The sequence below is a fragment of the Ostrea edulis genome, chromosome 2 (genome assembly GCF_947568905.1).
Source record: "Ostrea edulis chromosome 2, xbOstEdul1.1, whole genome shotgun sequence".
In the NCBI taxonomy this organism is placed as follows: Eukaryota; Metazoa; Mollusca; class Bivalvia; order Ostreida; family Ostreidae; genus Ostrea; species Ostrea edulis.
The window spans coordinates 1,132,056-1,149,507 of NC_079165.1; the positions used below are offsets into that span (position 1 = coordinate 1,132,056).

General features: G+C 36.8%; 1 pseudogene; it reads right to left on the reverse strand.

Moving 5' to 3' along the window:
* The window catches only part of LOC130052222 (acetylcholine receptor subunit beta-like), a 41,463-nt pseudogene extending 31,282 nt beyond the window's left edge, over positions 1–10,181 (reverse strand).
* Positions 10,182–17,452: the final 7,271 nt, after the last annotated feature.

Sequence of the window (17,452 nt, forward strand, 5' to 3'; positions counted from 1 at the left end):
GTGCCATTTCTATCTGGTCAAAACGAGCCTTTTGTCAATTTTGGACCATAAATTCTGCAGGAGGAGGGGTGGCTTCTGCTCCTCCGCCGCTAAAGTTTTTTTTTTTTTTAAATTTCAAAATATTCATAAATAAACACCGCACGATTATCTATTCTAAATATTCAAATTATTCAAAATGTTAACGTTGTCTATTTCAACTTTCAATATAGTTAGGAAGCTAAGTGAATAACGCTGAATTTTACCGCAGATATCCATTGACTTCATTTACCTGATTATTATAGATCAACACAATTATATTTATATGTGTACTTTAAAAAGTGGCGGATCCAGGGGGTTAAATTGCAATATGAATACTTTACTTTTGAAGAAAGAAAAAATAGAAAACCCAAACAGATAGAAACTCCAAATAAACAATGAAACATACTAGTAAAGATCACAGGAATTTATCACGTACAAAATCAGTATCTAGGTAGTATTAGTGGGTTAGTGTCTGACGAAGCGTAACGGCCAGAACTCAATGGTGAAGTTCGTTAATTGGAATTACACAATGACTGACCAGTGCTTTACGTTCAAGGGTAAAAATGGGCCACTTGTCAATTCTAGAAATTGAACTGTGCGAGGGAGAGGGGGATGTTCGCTCTCGGTCATCCACCACTCAAGTTAATAAACATCATATGATGAATTCCTTAACATGTATATATGTAAAGTATTCAAAATGTTAACATTAAATTTACTTGTATTTTAACTTCCAATAATGTTACAATGATAGATGAGTACCGCTGTTATAGGCATCACCAAAATTATCTAGCTAGTGGCGGATCCAGAGGGGTAAGAAGTAGGCATAAATCGTGATAACAGTACTTTGCTTTTGGAATAATGATAAATAAACCCTGACAAGACAACCCTGATATATATATATATATATGTCCGTGATCATAGAAATGTATCACATAAAAAATCGATGACTAAGTGGAATAACAATTAATTGTCAATGATAACAGGTTTTCATTGCGAAGCAGACCTTAATTACAATAAACAAGTACACCCACAAGATGTTGTCGTGTCTGACGAACCGTAACGAGTAGGATTTAAAAGGGTAGTTTGTTAATTGGGAATACACAATGACTGACCAGTGTCCCCACTACATTTTTTTTAAATTTCCGAACTAAACATCGTGTGACTGTTTTATACCATACAAATATGAAATATTCAAATTGTACATTGTAGAATACCAGGGACTAAGTAGAGTTACAATGGGAGTAGTTTTTTTAATTGGAAGTACACAATGACTGACCAATATTTTCCGTTTGAAAGTGCCATTTCTATCTGGTCAAAACGAGCCTTTTGTCAATTTTGGACCATAAATCCTGCAGGAAGAGGGATGGCTTCCGCTCCTCCGCCTCTAAAGTTGTTTTTCTAATTTCAAAATATTAAAAAATAATCCTCGTATGATTATGTATCCTAGATATTTAAAGTATTCGAAATGTTAACGTTGTTTATTTCAACTTTCAATATAGTTAGGAAGCTAATATTAAGTGAATAACGCTAAATATTACCGCAGATATCCATTGACTTCATTTACCTAATTAGTAGATCAACACAATACGTCTACCTAATAACTGGCGGTTCCAGGGGTTAAACTGCCATATCAATACTTTGCTCTTGAAGAAGAAGAAGAAGGGGGAAAAACCAAACAAATAAAAACTCCAAATAAGCAATGAAACACACGAGTAAAGATCATTAGGAATTTATCACGTACAAAATCAACTCACGACTAGTGTCAGTGGCTGTATTCAATGATGAAGTTTGTTAATTAGAAATACACAATGACTGACCAGTGTTTTACGTTCAAGGGTAATGTCTATCTGGTCAAAATGGGCCGCTTGTCAATATTAGAAATTGAATTGTGCGAAGTAGGGGTGGAGTGTCGTTCTCGGTTATCTACCACTAAAGTTAATAAACATAACATCATATGATGAAGGCATGCCTTTATATATATTATATATATATATATATATATATATATATATAAAGTATTCAAAATGTTTACATTAGATTATATCTACATTTATTTTAACTTTCAATAAGTTAGAATGATAGGTGAGTACATGTACCGCTGTTATAGGCATCACCAGAATTAATTTAGCTAGTGGCGTATCCAGGGGGGTATTATAAGAAGTAGGTATAAAATCGTTGTAACGGTACATGTACTTTGATTTTTGAACACTGATAAATAAATCAGATAATCCTGATATATAAATGTCCGAAATCATAGAAATGTATCACAATATAAAATCGTTGACTAAGTAGTGTCAATGGATTGATTTAAGGTTTCATGTCCAACGAAGCGTAACGATTATGATTTACGAGGGTAGATTGTTAATTAATTGGGAGTACACAATGACTGAACAGTGCTTTACATTCAATAGTCGTGTATATCTGGTCATTAAGTGGCTGGGGAAATAATTAGTACTATACGTGAGGGATGGGAATGGGACGGGGGATCCGCCCATTCGCCACTGAAGTTATTATTTGAAAAATAAACATCGTATAGTTAAATTCTTTTGCGTATACAAGGTATTCAAAATATTAACGTCATCTATTTTATCATCCAATGAAATTAAAATGATAAGTGAAGACTGTTGTATCCACACAACTTGTGTAACTAATTAGTGGCGGATCTCGGGGTTAATACATTTGTAAGTAGACCTAAAAATTTGCGATAACATTGCTTTGCTTTATGAGTAAAAAAAGTCTACAATATTAATAAAACATTGATGCACAAATGTCGAAAATCATATAAGTTTATCACTATAAAATCGCTCGAGATGTTTAGAACACTTAGAGCCGAACTTCCCTAGAGTCGAGACGTCTGTTAACCGTTTATTCGGACACGCCTGTCAAAGTCTTTTCGACGCTTAATGTAAAGGTAGCAATCGGAGAAAGTACTTTGACTTGAGAATGAATACGATTGTAGAAGGGAGGGAAAGATGGACCGAAGCATGCATTTTGTAAAACGATTCTTGTGTTGTTAAATAATCGAGAATCTTATTTGAGATGTCTGATTCGGTTCACTAAACAACTTAGCATCACCTAGCAGAGTTCATGTTTCACCGTAAGCACTTAACACTAATTTTAGAATATGTAAACAAGTTGTAAGCTAGGCCTATTCCGTAATTCAACAACATATCACAGGAACTGGTAATTTAATCTGTAGTAATAATACTGCTACCCTTTATAAAACCACAAGGATGGTGGGTGACGATAATTTTAAGAACTATTTTGAAACGAAGTTTTGAGTGAAGTATCAGCCCTTGTAGGTCCCCCCCCCCCCCCCCCCCCCCCCCCCCCCCCCCCCCCCCCCCCCCAATAGCAGCTGATTAGGGGATGGTACGGTATATGGTATATACCCACACTATTATTAATACAGACAAAATTACCGGTTCCTGTGAACATATTTTAGTACCTGACGACATATGAAGGGTTGTGAATAGTGAATGTGAGCAACTGCATGTGAATGCACGGGCAATGGAAGTTGATGTAAATAGATACATGTAGTATGTGCATGTATATATATTTATACATGCACATACTATATATTTACATTAACTTACAGTGCCCGTGTGTGAATGAGTATTTCATAGTGTTCTTGTCTGCTTGTTGCAATAATATAGTCCCGTCCAATTTTATATGGATATTTTTGTGCAAGGGTTATATGTATACAATTAAAATTGCATGGGGAAAAGTTTAGTAATGCAGAGCTCTAATATCTTTTATTATCTCTCATGTTTTTTAGACATTTATTCACAAACACATAGGCCTACACATAAGAGTTTATAATTACTATATATATTTAAAAATTAATGCCATGCCTTGGCTTTTAAGTACATTTTAAGAATCATGACAAACAACACTTTTTAAGATACAATTTTCTGTTTTATTGTTATATTCATGGAATAAAAATCCCATCCTGTGTTTTATTTGGGATATCTATTCCCATTCATGCTCAAATAGGATATTTACTGCCATTTCATGTTCATTATGGGACATTTCCTCCTATGGGACATTGTATCCCATATTAAGTTTAAATATGGGAGTTAAAATCCTATGGGAGAAATTATATTTTTTCTCCCATAGGATTTTTTGTGGGAGTGAAAATCCCCCAAGTGGGATTAAAAATCCCTCCAAAATCCCATGGGATTTTTTGATTTCAGGTGAAATATCTTAAAAACTACAATAGGTGCAAGTGTAAATGTTGGTGCATGTCTTGTGAACATAAAATCCCATCTTTTTTTGTGAAGGGTTTATTTGTATCCTTAATAAAAGGGTTGGCGAAACTCCGGACTTTTGTCGTGTCCAGAGTTAAATGTCGCACTGAAAATTCTCTAAATACCTGTCCATGACCAAATCCTGACTTTCAGGTCATCTTATTGATAAAGTCCCGTTCCCTATTTTCTTGAGGCTGCTGGAGATGGGGAAATAATTTCGTTTTGATTGTAACAACTGCTGTTTTGACTAAATTGAAGGTTTGTGTGTGACAGAAGTAAACAAAGGAGATCACTATGAGAGAAGTCACATAGAATAACGTAGATGACAAACTATTGGTCAAGAATAAACCCGCGACCACTAATATATATGCATGCAAACTTTGCCAATAAAAATCAAACGAAGTTTATGCAACGTCTTTAGTTTCATCATAAACAAGAGGTACTGTGAGCAATGTTCACTAAGAATACCCCCGCTTACCCCAATGTCCCGAAGGGTGTTTTTAATAGGTATAAATTACCTCTTTCCTGAGTGTAAAAATATGGTATGCCTTTGCAGACGAAAATGGAAGATATAGTCCGAACACAAATCCATGGTATAAACCTATAATTTGACCTTGAGATCAAAGGTCAATGTCATAAAGAGGTCATGGATGTACATGACACATAGTCTCATGGTGATACACCTATGTCTTATGGTATGACTATGTAAAAACCCTATAATCAATTTTGACCTTGAGGTCAAAGTTTAAGGTTATATAGAGGTCATGAAGGTACCCGACACATCGTCCCATGGTGATACTCTCATGTGTCAAATATGGTATGCCTATGTCAAAGAACAAAGAAGTCATGGCCCTGACACAAATCCATTGTAAAAATCTTTAATTTTGACCTCGAGGTCAAGGTCATGTGGAAATCATGAAGGTACCCGATACATTGTCTCATGGTCATACACTCATGTGTCAAATATGGTATGCCTATGTCAAAGAACAAAGAAGTTATGGCCCAGGCATGAATCCATTGTAAAAAAAACAACTTTAATTTTGACCTTGAGGTCAAGGGTCAAGGTCATATAGAGGTCATGAAGGTACTCGACACATCGTCTCATGGTGATCCACCTGTGTGCCAAATATGGTATGCCTATGTCAAAGAACTTATGGCCCAGACACGAATCTGCACAGACAGACAGACGGACGGACAGACAGAGTGATCCCTATACAGTGGAGCCTCGTTAATCCGGACACTTTGGTTCTCAGCAAAATCGTCCTGATAAATGAAGCGTCCGGATAATTGAATCGCGTATTTTCTATCTTTACATAAATAACCAATATATGCCTACTTTATTGATGCATAGTGAATTAAACACATTCTATAATTGGATTTGACCATTTGCATTAGTAAATAAATTATGATAATGTTAACATTTACATGTATTTCAAAGCACTAAGATTTAATGTACGTGTTCAGTGTATTTGCCTGTGCTTACATTGTGCATATATATGAGCCCTACAAATAAATCTACAAAACTGTGTACCGTATGCACTAAAACAAATAATGAAGTACTTTATGAAACTATAAGTAAATAAATCATTAGTATCTAACATAATCATTTAAACTTCAAACATTTCATCACACTTTTACTTCTTAAAGAGGCCGGTAATTTCCATCTGTCACGATTCACAGGTTCGGCGGTCTTTTAAAACAATCTTAATCGTTCAAAGTTGATATAAGAATTTCGTGATTATCATGTCAGTTGACAACATTCTTTAACCAAAATTCAATCTACCAGAGTTTATATTTCTTATTCTATAATTATCCAAGACAATATCGGTAGAACAAAATCATTTAAGCTCGTAATATCAAGACCTACTACTGCTTTGATCTAGTCATGCGCACCTATTATTTTCATGATGCGATAATAACGGAACAAAACTCGGGTGAAACTAACATTACAGGTACATACAGAATGTAATTGTCATTTTCCTTAAAATGGTAATTTTCTCACTTCTACCCAGAGTTTAAAAATTCGAAAGCAATAAAGCTCTACAACATCGTAACAAGAATCAATCGTACACAGGTACATTCTACATGCGTGGCATTCTAAACGTTAGAAACTTACTACATGTACATGTGCTTGAACATTCATGTATATTTCACGCCAATCAACAGTATAAAATCCAGAATCTAGAAGTATAATCTACACTGTTTAGATTTACATAAGCCGATAATCAATTTACGAATCAGTACAACTGATATGCGTAGCAGTTAAAAACATTATCATTACGGCATGATGTTTAATTTATTAATTCTATTAGGCTATTGATCAAGACTATAAAATAATATGCTACAGATTTATTTACAAAATTCAACACTACACACAATAAAACTCTTATGTGCGAAAATTGGCAATGCAATGTCTCGATCGGCACGTGCTATCTAATTGACATATCATCGCACACCACCTAATTATAGGGAGGTGTTGACAGGGTACAGGTAATCGCTTGAATTAGACAGTTTGGCTTGTTTTCTTTATAATTTACGCCTTGCTAAAATTGTCCGACACAGACCTTCCCTCAACAAAATTACCGTCCGGATTAACGGTACAATTTTCAAGGCATTATAACATTTTGTAGTATAAAATGACCGTCCGGATCCGGAACGCGAATTTCCGGATTAATGATGCAAAATAATGTATAAAAATTCCGTTCCCTAGAAAAATCGTCCGGAAGGTGAAGCGTCCGGATTAATGGCGTCCGGATTACCGAGGCTCCACTGTATACCCCCCTGAACTTCGTTCGGGGGGTATAATGATAACCGAGAATTACCATCCTAGTTCTAGATGAAAAACAACCCGCTTGTCGCACCGGAATTAAAGGACACATCGCATGTTTCTAAACTTTTTAATTTTTTCAGCAAAATTAATTCATTCCATGCCTAAAGCTACTCTACATGTGTTTTAAATGAAACAGAGTGGTTTTCGAGTTTGAAAGCGATGAAATTCAAACTTGTCATATGCATATTTTCTTCGATATTTTACGCGCCATTATCTGTGACGTCATATGCGACCTCGAGCGAGATTTGAAAACAGTTGTTAGCCATTTCATACACAGATTAGATTTAATTGACAAAACACAATTATCACATTAACGGCTTGTAAATAACACTGTATTGGGGTGTTTTGTGACGTTTAAGGGTGTACTTGCTGTCAGCAGAGAGGATTTGGACTCTTCTTTTTTTTTTTCAATTTTCGAAGGAATTAGGGCTGCAACGGATACCCGAAAAACCGCTGGTCGTGTTGTTCGGGTCGGGTTCGGTTCCATTTTTCCGTATTTCGGTTCGGGTTTGATTTTTAAAATAGAATCATTATTAGAAATCCGTTTAAACGAAATATCGTCAAAATGTATGAGGGACAAGACGTGAATATTTTTTGTTGGCACAACGACTTTGCAATAAAAAAAACCCAGCAGAATTTGTCCCTGTACTTTTTCAAACAGAACTTGGACAAAGACGTAGATAAACTGCGAGAAAATGGTTCTATCGAAGCTACGCAGTTACATACAGGGCTACGCCGGTGTTGTAGAGTGAGCCTTCCCCCATAATGAGACTTCCCCCCGGAAGACTGGCTCTAGAGTGAGCCTTCCCCCGGAAGCCTGGATCTAGAGCGAGCCTTCCCCCGGAAGCCTGGCTCTTGAGCAAGCCTTCCCCCCTGGGGGAAGGCTCACTCTAGAGCAGGAGGACCCCTGGGGAAGTCTCACTCTAGAGCCAGACTTCCCCGTGGGGAGACCTACTCTATCACTAGTTGTAGAGTCAAACTTCCCCCCATAGCACGACTTCCCCCCTTTATTTATTCCTGGTAAACTATTATCACTTTATGGATATTGTTTAGATACCAAGACCTTTTTTCAGCAGGGCATTAAATGATTTTGCTTAAGTCGTTCATTAAACTCACAAGAAGAAAACGGTGAATAAAACACATTGGAATTAATAAGTTTGACCCATAGACCTTGAACTTTGTCCCACACAATACCTATGCCTTGGTTAGTTTTAGAAGATTGAAGAATGAAGTGAGGAAAATTCGAATTTATGTTTTTTCTCATCTGCGTACTTGAATGTAACCATATGACGATGTAAAGGGATGTTTGTTTTTCTTAATTATCGGTCATTATACTGTACCTTTGCGTGGTTTATTGTTGTTTTGACAACTCTATCTATATGTGAGGAGATGCAGAAAATTGGAACGCTTGCTTTGTAATTGCTCTGTGAGTAACTGTTGTAATTATAACCTCACGTGCAGTGATACCGTAGATTGAAATTACTACTTCATTAACAAATTGTCAGCAAAGTTCCTATTTTACAACCTCTGTACCTGTATTTTTAGCTCAAGGATGGACAGTTCTATTGCTCTGGCACCATATTGTGTGTTTAAGCAAGAACATTGGAATTTGTTTACTTCTAAGTGTCATAGGTGGACAGAGTCAATCGGAATTGCTTGTCCTTGGAAAATAATATAAATACTCATGTATTTTGTGCTTTGAGAGAGTAGAGGGAAGGAGAGGAGAAAAAGAGAAGCAGAAAGCGTTGGAGAGTTGTTGATAAACTCTGTACTTGTAATAAAAGTTGGAAAATTAACTTGGATTTGACTTCTAACAACAAAAAGGATTACACAAATATCGGTTATGCTTTTAAACTTGTACAACTTCAGGTAGGTAGGTAAGTAGAGAGATAGGTAGATGGGTAGGTAGGTAGAGAGGTAGATGGGTAGGTATAGGTAGGTAGGTAGGTAGAGAGGTAGATGGGTAGGTATAGGTAGGTAGGTAGGTATAGGCATGTATGTAGGTAGGTAGGTAAGTAATTCCCTGTCCGATAAACTAATATTTATTTGATAGTTTGCGCAGGAGGGGATGTCCCTCTAGAGCGAGACTTCAAGAGGGTTTTATGGGTCTAGAGTGAGTCTTCCCCCTGGGGTTAAGGTTTATTCTAGAGTAAATCTGCTTGGGGAATGCTCAATCTAGAGCGAGTCTACCGGGGGAAGGCTCACTCTAAAGCCATACTTCCGGGGGGAAGGCTCACTCTAGAGCCAGACTTCCAGGGGGAAGGCTCACTCTAGAGCCAGACTTCCGGGGGGAAGGCTCACTCTAGAGCCAGACTTCCGGGGGGAAGGCTCACTCTAGAGCCAGACTTCCGCAGGGGGAATGCTCACTCTATAGAGCCAGACTTCCGCGGGGGGCAGGCTGGCTCTGGGGGGAAGTCTGGCTGTAAAGTGAGCCTTTTTACCTGGGGGAAAGACTCACTCTAGAGCCAAACTTCCGGGGGGGGGGGGGGGGGGGAGTCTGACTCTATAACACCGGCATATGCTTTCCGTTCTGTTTTCAAATTCAATACACTCGCACCAACTGCCCTTCACCTTGTAACAATGTATAGGCAAAACTTGTGATCGCAGTTTCTACCAACTGGTAGTTTAAAAAGGAAATTTAAAGATAATTGAGCTTTCAATTATAAATAATAAAATATGATATTTTGCAACTTTGAATTGAATAGTAATGCTTTCATATTCTTTTAAGGAACGCGTATGTAACAACAACAGCACGCCGCGCTCCCACTTCCTAAGTAACAACGTGTAGATTAAATTAAAAAAATGATTAATAAATTGCTTGCATAGAATAATTTAAAAGTATGTATTGTGATTTTCACTATAAATTTGATCAGTTTTATTTATTTATTTATATTTTTTGAAACGCACCCGTAACAGTAGGCCTAGTTGTCAATAATGCGTAATCGTATCATTATTTATCATTTATCATTATCAAGGCCCTGAATCGTCTTACTAGATGAAAGTCTTATGAAATATACAACAATTAATTACCTGTTGAAAAGGACGAGAGGAGGATACCACGTGTATTTCCCTGTGGTAAACATCGTGGGTATATGAGAGTAAGTGGGGTTTGTAGACCAGTCAAGCTTTCGTCCATCCAATCCTGAGAATTAAACAAAATATTTCCCTAATGAATGTTCATATGCTTAATCAACGTACGTATCGTCAGTCGTAAAATTACTAAAATTAAATAAAATCCACTTAAAACAAAACATAAAATTCTTTCTGACGATATGGTATGCGGAATAAAATAAGGATTTTTTGCCGCCAAGAGGGTAATGTTATTCTATAGGTAAAATTCAATGTTTTGTTTGAATTTTCAGTTTAGTACATTTTCTTCGGTTTTTCCTCAAGCACTTTTAGCTGTCCCTGAATTGATGTTCAAAACCATACTGCGCAGAAAATATCGTACCTTAAGAAATATGCAAAATATATAAAAATCAATGCATTTGGACAATAAGAAACTTTAATTCAACTTTGTTTATTCAAATAAAAAACTACTTATATATAATGTAAAATAAAGGTGATCTTACGTATTCTGAATGAGTAGTGCGGCAAGCATTTTCACAATGTGAAAATAACACAAGTTATATTCACAATGTGAAAATAACAACTGTAAAAATATCCATTTTTATTCAATAGATAAATTTCAGTATTTCACTGTTGAAAATGTAATACTCGGTTTTCATTTCCAAACGAACCAAACAGAACTGACATCATATGAAATGATTTACATTAACTGTAGAAGAAAATCTCAAATCTAAGCGTAAAAACAGTAATGGTTCTCTCTGAATCAGATCAGTTTAACATGAAAGGATTACACTGACATCAGCAATGTAGAAAAAATATAGTTAGGTCTCGAATTCTAGAATTACGCCATCGGATCGGAAAGGTATGTTAAATAATCAGGTGATCCCGAATATGCCTTACTCGTACAATGGGCTAGCATGTGTATTTACTTTCCAAATATTGGTATTCTGCAGAAAATGCATCTGTTTGTTTTTAATCCCCCCCCCCTTTTTTTTTTTGGTTGTTGATCGGTACATTTACGAAAAAAGTAAAGCACTGCAGATGATGAATCGGCAACTATTGCAACACTTCATGTTAGGCATAATAGATATTCTATCACGGTTATTGCAAAAATCAAAGGAATACCACGGTCATTATTCTACAATATACCTTCATACGTAATAAATACGTAATGACTTATGAGATATTGATGCACATCACGCTTGGACTTCGTGTTTTGCTAATACAACAATAAAGTCGATAGATGATAATTGAATTTCAAAATCATAGAAAATAATGAATATGAATTTATAAATGACTGAATTAATCGTCTGCATTCCGAGGTGGATACGCACATGTTTGTTGATGCACACAGTTTTCTTGGACGGTGTATTCGATGCACAGACAAGTTAACCCTCTTCCACGGACATGTAGGACGGTGCATTCAAAGTAGTTGGAATAATCCGTCAACGTCAAACTAATTACTTGAAATATTTTATCTGCAAAATAGTTCTAGTATGCCTTATGAATTCATCTTTTTGTCAGCAAAAACATTTAGGTCTTCTCCGTTTCGAAAACTGTCATGACGTCACGGTTACCTAATTCGTAGCTGTAAACGATCGGCTGTATATTTCTGGGTTGTAGTAGAGTAGGAATAAAGTTCTTCCGGTTAACCGCCTCTTTCTCGAAATGTTGTTTGAAATATAAAACCTATATAACCGATAAAATAAGCCAAATTTAGCACCCCGCGGAAACCCCCCGCTATACGGCAATAAAGCTTCGACCGATGCCTCGGCTTTTATGTTTCAAAACAACATGTCTCGTCCTCGGAGGTTATCTTGCAACATACAGAAAACGCGATCATTATTTCTTTGATACATAAACAATGAAATCCGGAAAGCTTATTTCCAATATGTTCCTTCAATGCATTGATGTTGGCAATAGAGGGTCATCATGGGGGGTGGGGGGGGAGCTCCATGGCCGAGTGGTTAGAACATCGCGCTCAAAATCACACGGCCTCTCACCTCTAGTCGGCACGGGTTCGAATCCCACTCGCGCCGGTATGTGAGAAAGTTTCCCAGTTTACTTTCGGAAGGTCAGTGGTCTCCTCCCAGGTACATTGTATCTGGGTTCTCTCTACCCGGCTACCTAACATGGCTACGTCAACAAACGAAATTATTTGAAGCTGGGAATTTTCATGGGGCTTTAATGAATATTTGAAGGTATGTTTGGACACAACTATAGTAGGAAAATATATTAATTTTTTTTTTTATATTTTATCATGAGACAGCAACACAAGAATACAACGATATCAGCCCTCAACCGTGCGCAGCTTTTTGTGCGCCGTAAATCGAAGGGTTTTATTAGGGGTGGAACTGTAGCTCTCTGTTCCGTCAAAATATTTTTTCAGAAAGCTACAGTTCTGCAGCTACCTGAAGTATGGATATTACTACCCCACTTTTTTAAAATGATTTTTTTGGTGGCAATAATTTCTCTGAAATGTGTGAATTCCCGGCCTATCTCATCCCTCTTTCGATTCCTGTAATCGTTTCACGCTTTTTGTAAGCTTTAGAAATTGACCTTCTACCGGTGTAATAAAATACACAAGGTATGAAACAAAAAATTGTAAACAAACAGGGGATCCACGTTTCGGGGCACATTTTCCAAGTAATTGCAGGGTTGCCTAAGGAATTTTGGCGAGCAGCAGGTCAGGGAGATGTCATACACATCTCATCTCTTTTATTTGACACAATATTGCGTGCATTGATCATACAGGACTTCATGTCTTCCACTGGCAGCCAAAAAGGAGGTCACTTTTTCTTTGGTATGTCAGCAAGTTAACAGGTATTCTATTCGGAAGGTCGACTGGTGTGTTAGTCAGCAGGTCGACAAGTAAGCAGGTCAGCAAATCGACAGGTATGCTAGTCATCAGGTCGACAGGTTAATTCATTAACGGTATTTGCTATTTGGATTAAAAGTAGACATGGTGCATTATATATTACATTGTACACACGTCTGCCTTCTGGGTTTTTACCAGTTTATCTATTGACTTGTCGACCTGTTGACATATCGACCTGCTGAATTGTCGACCTGCTTATTTGCCTCTATTTCTATTTTGAATGACATGTGATTATGACTATGAATGATTTTGATTTTCTCAATACATTGAATATTCATGATATTCATTACTGATAAAAGGAGACTGTTTACTCATTTTTATAATTTAGAAATCCGCATGAACTACAATACCGTATAATATACTTGACCCGAAATGGCATCCATAGGAACACCAACAGTTTTAATAAGACCTACATTTATTTTGTCAGAAAAATAACAGATAAGTAGAAGGGCGTAAAAGAAAAGCCATAATACGATTGTCATTAATGATGCCATTAGAATGACCTTGATAAGAAATGCAAAACAATGACTATTAGACTCAGTGTTGGAAGCAATATATCTAATATAGTCCCTCATAAAATCATGGTTAAATTTACTCACAAAGACGAAAAATCCAACAAGGCCCATTGATCCATCCGCAATGTCCTAAAAGAGAGAATGGTTATTCATATATATTTCATCCGCTTACTCGGTAAGAGAAGACAGTTTACCAACGGCAAGAAGAGGATATCATTTCATTGGCATCATTTCCAACAATATGGTTTCTATCAGCCTAGAGAAGATTTTGAAAAGATTCATCAAAATATAAACATACCAGGTACCGCAGAGACATTGGATAGAAGCTGATAGTCACGTTGACAGTAACAGCTGGTCGTATTAAATTCTCGTAACCATTGGTCGTCCATAACAAGGTTTTCAAATCCTTCTCCAGTGTAAATCTTGAAGCTTCGACGGTCCCTATAAGAATTCAGAAATCGTTACAATTTATCTTCATTCGCTTATTCATTTTATATCGATCGAGAGAGTCAAGGAAAGTTCCATTCGTTACTTCCTCACATTATCATTACTGTTATGATTTTTAGAAAATTCGATGTTTCCTATTTTTGCCAAGGGCGGATACATGAAAGGTGAAGATAACGAACAGTGATCAATCCCATGACTTCTATAAGCAATACAGAATAAAGAGTTGGGGAAACACCGACCCCTGGATATTCATATACCAGAGGTGGGATCAGGTGCCGAGGAAGAGTAAGCATTCCCACCTTTCAAAAAGTCTCACGTGCAAAAAAGGTCGGTTTCTAATCATTTACCAGTCATGTGAATTTGATGTACATCACTTTCGTCATCATTTGATAAACATTTATTTTGATTTAAATAACCTGATATTGCTTATTATGATCCTTTTCGTTATACATTAAATATCTAAGGCAAATCCAATGGCAATTATCAGTTTAAGATTAAGGGGGGGGGGGGTGCCTTGTGTGATTGTTTTCTCAGAAAAGTAACTTTGAATGTTTCAGCTTTTAAGAAAACTAACAGTGAATTTTGACGTGACGTCTATACATCTATTCAAGTTTACATCATCCACTCGATCCTAGTATAGTATTTCAAAATCGCTAGTAATTCTGAAAGATCCTTAGGTTTGTCACTGCATTGATTTATCGCATTGTCAACAAATTCCCTTTTAGCATCACCGATTATTTTTACAACGCGGTTCCTTGCTGATCGATATAAGGCCCAGTCCGATTCGTGGCGGGATCTTAGAGCCTTCCGATGGAGATAATCCCTTTGACGAATTTCAGATAGAACGTCGCTGTTAATCCATTTTTCGGAATCGGCCCGGATACGGCGCTCTTTGACTGGCATATGTTTGTCAACTATTTCCATAAAAAGCTTCTTAAATGTTGACCACATTTGATTTACGTTGTTAAAAGATTTAATGTTATTCCATTCAACACCCTGCAGATCCCCGAGAAAATCATTTTCGTCAAATTTCTTCTGATCTCTGAATTATATGATCAGTTTGTGTGTCACGCTTATTTTTCTTTCGGACGACATAATCCACTCAGACCTATTGGCACTACACCAGATGAGCTGTAAACTTCACCCACGTTTACGTAGATGTGATCGATGAGCGTGCTTGAATCTTTTGTTACTCGGGTGGGTTTCGTAATAGTTTGTTCTAAGCCAAAAGTTTCCATGGATCGTTTGAAATTTAATGTATTCAGTTGGTCAATATTGAAGTCACCCATTATTACACGTTCGTGACCACTACTCGTTATATCTTCGATACACTCCTCAAAATTTTCTAGCGATTGGGCGTTTGAATCCGGTGGTCGATACACAACCCCAATATTTATTGTCGGAGAGTTCATTAATTTAATATCCACAGTAAACATTTCTAACATTTCACACTTGCATACGTTTTTAATTGCCCATTTCTCTTTAATGTACATTAGGACCCCTCCACCATTTCTATTGCGATCTCTGCGTACAATGTGGTACCCGTTTACCTGTATTTCAGAATCTGTGATATTTGAATCTAGTTTACTTTCAGAGATTGCCAGAATATCGTAAATCCCATCTTTCAGTAAAATTCTGATTTGGTCCAGTTTATTCATTAAACCACATAGATTCACATGGGCAAATTTTGTACCTTTAGGGAGATTCATATCATTTTCTTCTATTTTCTCGGTGTTGTAGAAGTTTTCAGCTATGTCGTTGATACACGAATCACAAATCCATTCAATATTTTCATTGCCATTAAACTTAACATCCGACGTGTTATTATTCGCACAACCTATACAGGTGTAGGTACCAGTAGGTCCAGGATTTAATTGAATATCATTCGAAAGCAAGAGGCACAAAACCGTGAATAGCTTATTTGTTCTCACTTCGCCTTGATACTTGGATGAGCTTTTTCTGTGTTTTACTTAAGATTTATTTTCCATAGCAAAGAATTTTTTGTGTTAAAACAGGCCATTGAAAACCATCTCCATAATTAAAATCACAGTCCAATTCCTGTACAATTAAAACAGTTCTGAATTGCATAAAAATCCAAAATATGAGGAGATATGTTAACGCACCTCTTATCACGGCGGCCATATTTACTTGTACTCGCTTTTCCTTGCTCATATGAACAAATGCGTGTTAAGAAACTGAAGAATTGAAAAGAAAAAAACCCACACCCTTACCTATAAAACCAAGAGACAGAACACAGAACATCACCGCGAGGTCAGTACTTTTGGAACCCATGACTGATATCCGATGCGTTCAGTGCAAAACGAGAGCGTAAAAGTACAGGAAAGTTTGTAATACTGTTGTATTTATAGATACCACACAACCTAAAATGTGTGCTAATCAGGATTAGCAATGTAGTCCAAATCAGATTACAACATTAAATAACCTTTGAATTAGTCGTTAATTTCGAAATCTTTATGACAGAGCAAGTGTACTTAAGATAAATTTAAATTTAATCTAAACGATCAAACGATTTTATGCATAAGATATTTATATATTTTCACTATTGTATTTGAAATCGTTTTTCAGTGTGGTGTGGAACTATCATGCAAGCACTGCCTGAATCAATTTTAATCATTTTAAGTTACATTAATGTATTGTTGTTTCGCTGATGTAGTTTTAATACTACTGTCCTATAGCCTTCATAGTTTACTTATAGAACTATTATAACATGCCATCTAATTTTTGTTCTGTACAGCGCTTTTAGAGTGATTATTCATAATCATGTAAGGCGCTATATAAATGAATAGTATTATTAAAGTACTTATAAAATAGAAACGCAGATAATACCGGAAACATAATGCAGTTTGCTCAATCAACACATTACTTCCAAAAACCAGCTTCTTGTATCCGTTGTAACCGTGGTGGCTGTCGCTGGTGACCAGGGTTTGTGTAACGATGACATCCCAAACAGAAGCTGACACGAAGTCTACACCCCCTCTCTCTCTCTCTCTCTCTCTCTCTCTCTCTCTCTCTCTCTCTCTCTCTCTCTCTCTCTCTCTTTAGGGTTTCTGTGGACGTAGTGTTTCTGTAACGATGACATCCCAAACAGAAGCTGACACGAAGTCTACACCCTCTCTCTCTCTCTCTCTCTCTCTCTCTCTCTCTCTCTCTCTTTAGGGTTTCTGTGGACGTAGTGTTTGTGTAACGATGGCATCCCAAACAGAAGCTGACACGAAGTCTACACCCCCTCCTCTCTCTCTCTCTCTCTCTCTCTCTCTCTCTCTCTCTCTCTCTAGGGTTTCTGTGGACGTAGTGTTTGTGTAACGATGGTATCCCAAACAGAAGCTGACACATAGCTAGTCTACCCCCCCTTTCTCTCTCTCCCTTACTCTCAATCATTGACTAAATGAGTAATTATTGTCATACGTATGCAACACTATTGCCA